Source organism: Magallana gigas, chromosome 2 (genome assembly GCF_963853765.1).
Source record: "Magallana gigas chromosome 2, xbMagGiga1.1, whole genome shotgun sequence".
In the NCBI taxonomy this organism is placed as follows: Eukaryota; Metazoa; Mollusca; class Bivalvia; order Ostreida; family Ostreidae; genus Magallana; species Magallana gigas.
In genome coordinates this window covers 54,296,444-54,304,424 of record NC_088854.1, presented here as the reverse complement: position 1 = coordinate 54,304,424, position 7,981 = coordinate 54,296,444, and positions in this window count along the sequence as shown.

Below are 7,981 nucleotides of genomic sequence, written 5' to 3'. Positions count from 1 at the left end.
TTTGATACAATTAAATGTTAAAATGATATTGTTACTCATATGATGAATGAGAGAACGTCTTCCTCTACAGCAAATGTGTGTGTGTGTTAATTCCATTGAATTCGTTAGTTTCGCCAACAAGCATAATCTACAGATGTTTGTGTTTAGAATTATCATTATATCTACGTACCTTTGGTTTCCACAAAATTATAATTAAACGTGCATTATGAATTTTTCAAAAGTAAACCTTTTCGGGAGGAGATCTTAAGGCGGGATAGGATAATAAAAAGACGAATTTAATTTTTGAAAATAATAGAGAAGATATTTACTTGCATGTCGTTTTAAAATATTAAGTGTAAAATTATAATTTGGTTTACGCTGACATATATACATGACAAAAAGTTTCCGCAAATCAATTAGAATTTGTTATTGAGGCCATATTTTCAGTAAATTGTTCTATTTTTGTCATTGAAATAATATTTCTATAACATTTTTTTTACATGGAAAGGAGAAAATTTGTACACCTCGTTTCATTTGATTAAACTTTTTTTTACCTTTTCTTAGCAACCGAAATTAATCCCAAATCGATGACAGTTGTTTGAGTATTTTCAAAGGATTAAATTTTTATATAATTATACATTCTAAGACAAGGACGTTTTGCAAGAAGAAAAATATAAACTTTTGTAAATTTCACCGAAAAAAAACAACAAAACCCTAAATCATTATTTTGTGGAAGACATTCCTTATCAATTATGTACAGTGTAATCTTCCTTAACGACATCACTAAGTGATTTAATGGCGCTGCAACCTTCCGTTTTGTGACAAACGGAAACGGTTCTTTAATGGCGTCCATTGTAAATCATTTGTCGAAAAGTCGAATCGGACATTGCAGGAAGAATCCGGTATCTGAAACTATCAGTTGGTGCTAAACGCCCCGCTCGGAGACAATACAAATTAGCATTGTTCTCTGTACCATCAACCGTCAACACGTGCCGAAGATTTTCTGTGTTCCTGATATTAATACAAGAGGAAATCAATGCCTTTATTGAACTTTCTCATTTGAATAACAATAAACTAACGGTATTTAAGAACCCGACGTATAATAATTTGCGCGATCCAGCTATTACACTTTCTTTAATTACTTTGCGGCGGGAGAGAGCGAAGACTGATATTAAAACTCTTGCGAAAATATTGGTATTAAGAAGTCTGCATTTCCATAAGTTTGGAACAAACAGTGATACTTTACGGGAGGCAGTGAAGGAAACTGAAATGATATTGAATTCGGCATCACAAGCAGGATTGTTAAGCATGTAATCTTGTATTAATATAGCAAAGGTTCGGATTCAATATTGCAGGCTCTACGGTTATAATGCCACCTGCAACATCACTTGATATGAAAAGAAGTCCGTGCATTATTAAACATAAAAAAGACTCTGAAGAATAGATACCTCTAATCAACCCTGGGTTCAGTGCAAAACAATAGAACAGAAAAACACATTATATGGCGGAAGACTAAGCTCGTCTTGTTTATAACACACATGCTGCTAAGACTGAAATACTAAATCTTAATTGGTTTGTTTTTAATTCAAGTGAATATTGGTGTCTCCATAATAGTACATGTATTTATCGTAAGACGCTAGACTGTCGACGAAGTTTCCCACGTTAAAATATTAGTTACTTTGCCATGATAAATGTCAGGATTTTTTCGTAAACAATATGAATAAAAACCATACGAATGCAAACCTCTTCAGAGACCCCCCCCCCCCCCCCCCCCCAAAAAAAAAGAAATTCCTTCTGTCCTTTTAATTCAAACAAAGGGACTGGTTTGATAAAGCATGTATACATTTAAAGCAAACTTACAAATCCTCCACGCTTTTTCTAATTAACACATTTTATACTAAATCATTAATTTATATTGTAAATTAGCTGTACGAAGGAATGAAAAAAAAGAAAGAAAAAGAAGATGCCGCCTTTACATATGAAATAGTTGCAAAATGATAATCTAAATATAATGTTTAAGTTTTGTTGCTCCATTTTATTATTATTATTGTACAATAGTTTGAGCTAAACGCTTCCTATCGAATTGAGTAGATTTCTAATAAAGTCATATATATTTTTTACAAACATTAAAGTATTTCTGTTGTTATCATTAAAATATTAAATTTAAATTAAAATGAATTTTACTTGCAAACCTTATAAACTCTATAGTGTTAAATCATAGGGAACCAGAAAGTGATTGATATTAACTCAACTCCAAGTACTCTCCCAAAATAAAAATCATCAGATTAACAATAAACTTTAATCCGTTTTATATATATTGTACATAGATAATTATTTTTATATCATAATATCATGTCATCTTTACATTACATGTATATGTGTGTACGAAATTTCGTCGGTCAGAAATATTTTGTTTTGCAAACTTGTTACCATGAATTTGATTTAAAAGCTTTGTTACCTATAATGCTTCTTTAAATTTGGCTTCACACATGCCTGTCTGAGAAATTAAGTAATTCTATTATATCATTAACGATAGAAAAAAAAATTAAAATAAGTCTGTTTAAGGAGGTTGGTTTTCAACAAATTACCCATCAGATCTACCGAAATTTTTGGATATGATTCGTCAACAAATATTTGATCAAGAAAATATATTCATAAATTTTTGCTTCTATATTTGAGTATTTTCCTGTATCTTTTTATAGATCTCGTTTTCTAAAGAACATCAAGACAGTCTAAAGATGGCGACTAGTCGACCATAGAGCCCTCTTATTATATTTTTTTTTGACAAGAACATTATTTACTTTACAAGTAAGTCTACTGAAAAATTTCATATGTGCGATTTTCAGGTCTTTTTTAAGGTAGTCAATCCATACATGGAGGATGCTTATGGAGAAGGCTTACATAGGCATTGCCTGCTGCCTAATCCATTTATGTAAATGTATATTTGCATAATAAAATATGTTCAAATCAAATCAAATCCATAATTGAGGCGAATTTAATAATTTGAATTGATCTATACTACATCAAATACGTAATTTAAAGCTTTTATGAGGCTTACATAAACCAAACTCGGGAGTAAGTACGTAGTCAATGGAATGAACTTTTTGCACTTAAAACCTTTTTAAAGAGTTGTTTGCCCTTTAGGAAAATTTTAAAAAATCACTTTCTGAAAATATATTTGGTCAACTATGAATTATTTTAGTATATTCGAAGAAAGGGAAAGCTTTTTGAACTTTTTACCATGAGAAATGTGAGAAATTAAAATTGCTTGTACTAAAGAAATATATTCAAAAATGCATTTCTCTTAGAGACTTTAATGTTAACTTCAACATATGATAAATTTATTAATATGATTTTTTTTTAAAGATTTCAAAGGTGAATTTTTATTGTTTAACAAACTTCTTAAAATCACACTAAGATTTTAGTGATCAAACTATCAGTCTATTAGATATAAAATATGATAGTTATGGATGGACTACCTTAATGAGACAATTCTTTTCTTCATTGTATTTTGTTGATAGATAATTGTATCAGTCATAGTAGTCTGTTTATAAGGTAGAAAATCAAATGTAAATTACTACAAAAACTCTACCACTTATCTCAGTTTTCTTTTGAAGAAAAGAATAAAGGTCAATCACATTTTTAATCCCCTCCCCACAATATTTGCAGCTGGCCTATGTGAAAAAACCAGGAGGTTTTGATGGAAACTTAAAAGTCGATGTCAAATCCCTGTATCGGTTAATAAATACTTTAATTGTATTACGGTAGCTTTCCATGGCATGGTAAAACAAAATTGGGAGGAAAAGCCATTGAAATTCAACGCTAACACACGCGGGATATTTTTAAGAAGAAGCGGAAATTAAGAACCTCTACTGAGTGAAATGTAAATTACCCATGTGATCTGGAAAAGAAGGATTACTTCACGATTAAAAAGAATATAAAGGCAGATACTATACGGGTTATTCATGAAAAAAACATTTTTTATCCTTCGACATAGAAACACAATTGTCCGAGCCTTTTTTCTTAATTCTCGTATGCTAATGATATAAAAAAAATTATTTATTTCATATTTTACAAGCATCTATAATTTAAAAAAATAAAAATTGTTAATAAAAGTATATTTACATGTATTATTGTATAGATTCGTGCATTCCTATTTTGAATGAAAATTTCAAAAAATGATCATTGATATCTTTGCTATCTATAGACATTACACTGTTTTCTTCACTCGACTTTTTTCAACTTTTGAAAATGACGATTTCTTTATGGTGACAGCGCCTACGGTAGTGCCAGCATATAAGGCTATTATGCAATGCACAAACGAACAATTATGCTACAATTTCAATTTATTTTTACTCAAACTGTCAACGTGACGGTACATGAGGTACATACAAATGTAGATATAGTGTCAGAGGTACATGAACAGTACAAATTAGAGAAAAAATAAGAAAAAAGTACAAATGTTTAAGGAGGGCAGACTGATTAAAAAATTTCTTGCATAAATAAAAAGAGTTTTTGAGTTTCTTAAGTTTTAAAGTAGACAATAATTCAAAAAATTTAAAGGTGTTTGATCTATGCATTCTTATATAAAAATGCATTTCATTGGCTACTTGATTATTATTACATAAGGTATAGCATCTTTCATTAAGAGGAATGCCTAACCTACAATATGGGCATTTTAAAACTTAAAGTACATATCTAATTGATATTAAAGTAAACTGGTATATAAATATTCCATGATTGTTTATTGAGAGTTTGTAAAAAAGGAGGAATATTGTCTTTGTCCCCCAATACTGTGACAAGGGAAAACAAACACATTTACGTTTTATTGTTATAGGTTAAAATTCTTTCTATAAAAACTATTTAAAACATTAAGATAATGCTTCACTCAATATGCATGTCTTAGAGGCTTGTCTCTTTTTTCAACCTTTTTAATTGTTTCACCTTGCAATTCAAACAAAAAATGATATATTATCTTATTCACAGCTATAGAGAAACATTTGTGAGAGAGAAGCGTGAGGGGTTCTTTAACTTGTATCCCCATTCGGCATTGCTAAACCTCAGCTATTATATTTTGCTACTGAAAGTTTATTGAATATTACTTACATCCATGACAAGTTAGATTTCTTGAGATCACGAGTCCTAGTACACGTGTAATTCAATTTATGAATTTTCGGGGGTTGAGGGGGTGGGGGGGGGGGGGGGTAAAGATCCTCTCATTATGATTAAAGTATACATAGAAGAATGCATGCATCTAGTGACATCTTGAAATCTAGAAACGTCTGTCAATTTTGTTTTATATCCAAGAAAAAACCTAGAAAATCTGTCAACGCTACGATACAGAGGAATCTAGAGTCGGGAAATTAATATTCTAAATAGACAGAGTACTTCATATTGTCAAAGCGAGGCTAAAACACACTTTCTCCTCACAATACCCTCGTCGCAAGCAGGGGTAAACACGATTAAAAGTTAATTTTACAATGCTTATAGATTAAAGTTTAATCACAACTGACACCCCCGGCGTTGGGCCGAGATTACGGGATTCAGGTACAGATTATTTTGTGTAATTAATATTCGATTTTTAGCACGAAAAGCGTTTGACATTGCAGCGTCAATACCTGAGTTTCTCAACCAGAATGATAACGATTTTGATATTGGTTATATTTGTATTTTAATAACAATCCAAAATCCAATTAAAATATGAAATAATCAGTCCCCTTAATCCGCCACAGAACGCTGATTTCGTTACCGTGTGCCCCAAGATTCCGGGGACACCAAGGAAATGCAAAACCAGTGCAGACATTCTCATTAGTGCAAATTTTGAAAAATTCAAGAACAAATACAATGTAATATGATTTTGATTTTAGTAGATTTAACAATTTTGCATCTCCTGGAGACACATATGGTACTAGTAACCAGATTTTGTATAGGATGTATTAGTTACATATACGTATGCCACAAGGGTAACTGTTTGACTATCTCAGGATAATACTTACAAACTACTACTAAAGCTTACGATGCCTGGCACCCCTTTCCGTGCAGGTCTTAACTTGACCCACGTAATGCCACTTACGACTGGAGAAACAGCGATGTAAACCTTAATAACGACAGCCAGCTCCCGTGCTTGCCGGATCATCTTAGCAACAGTGGAGGGTCGAGAGAAGCTGCCACCCTATAGATCGCCGTATATCAAGTCTCTGACGGGACGTAACACCATGCCAGCGAGCAATCGGCCCTAAACAGGGATGTGGAATCGTCACTGTGTTTGAAGTGCGCTGATTTAGGTCCGCCCTTATCATTGTGATGGTCCTAAAGCTGATAGCAAGTCTATAAAACTCATCCGAACAAATATCTCCTTTCTTATGTGGGAAGAAATGCTTGGATCAAAGTGTTGTTTGTGTCTTTTACACTCTGAATTAAGTGACTTCATTGCCAAAAAATTGGGAGATGTTTTCAGGCACTTCCCCGGCATTCATAACCCTTTTGTATACCCAGGTACACTGTACTAGCAATACCGTGAAAAACCTTGAATTGCCCGAAAAAAGAACGTGTCTTGAAAAGCAAAATCGATTCTAGTCACTATGGGCTCAACTAGCTTTACTCTGTTGTTTGACCATCTACACAATCCACTGACAAATTAAATGTTGTTATTTTTAAAGTTACTGGGTAGTTGTGTAAATTATGAAAATTCATTTGTATATCATAGCTTTAAACCTGGCATAATATGCACAAACTTTAATCAATGCTTATAATTTGTTAGTTTTACTTGAACCTAATGTACCTAATTTCAAGGACAGGATTTAAATTATAAAAAAAACCTTGTTATGTTTTCAAATTTCTTATTGAACTTTCAATTTATATTGTATATTATTTTTGTCCATCGAGCGAGTCTAATTTTTATTATTATGTACCTTGCATTCATAGTGTAAATGAATGAAATAAAATGCAAATTACACACAACCTGCTACAGAGTCGTTAACTAAGCTTAAGATACATGCATAAAATGAATCTTTAAAACAAATTTTCTGATTGAGTGGTCAATTCCCATATCTTGGTAGGAAGCGCTTCCCTCTGGCGTCTGTGTACAATAACTATTAACCCCGTAGAACAAATTGTAAATATATCTATAAAAAATGACAAGGATCCAGAGGGGCACCAACTCGTTTATCACACAACCCAAACAGTTTCTCCACAGAGATTCCCCGACATTGCTCTATCGCGGAGATACACTAGCTGGTGACAGAGACAAATGGGGCCCGGATTCAGTGTTATTTGTTGTCAAACACAATTGGTTGTAACTTCATTTTTCCCGGCCACCTAATTCTTGTTCATCGCAGAGATGTCTGCGTTTTTCTTCCTTTAACACCTTCTATAAACCCCCGGCGATTTACAAGGGAGGAGAACCTCATACAACTCAAACACCGGGGAATCACAAATACCTGTTATCAAGCCTTGATAATTTTATGAATGAGGAATTTCTAATATCGAGGCATCAGACCCCGAAAATATTAAGATTGCGTTTCTAAAAGATTTTCCTCTCGTTCTCGAGGGATCAACTGTTGAAAATTTACAACAGTTAGGCTTATATTGGCGTTAAGGACTTTGTAAGGACCAGTAGTACCAGTCGTGTTGGGTTCCAGCGCCTTTCTATAAAATAACCCCTGTCCGTCGTATAAGTTAATCTGAATTAAGGTGACATGGGACACCTCCATATTGTGACGTACTTTCCATTGAAATAAACAATAAATCAAGCATAATTTTATATAATTGTTTACCCCCAAAATTGTTATACGTTACAGCGTAGCGCATTCGATTTTAGCCATAGTTGCAAATTTGTAAGTCATAAGTTTGAATTCCGCTGAAGCTTTGGTAATTTTTCTTCTTTCTAAAAAATGTTTTAAATATACTTTGGTCAAATACTATAAAATTTGAAAATTCTAAAACGGTGAAAGTATTTTGATTATCATAAACCAAATCAATATCGACAGGTGTCCCATACCAC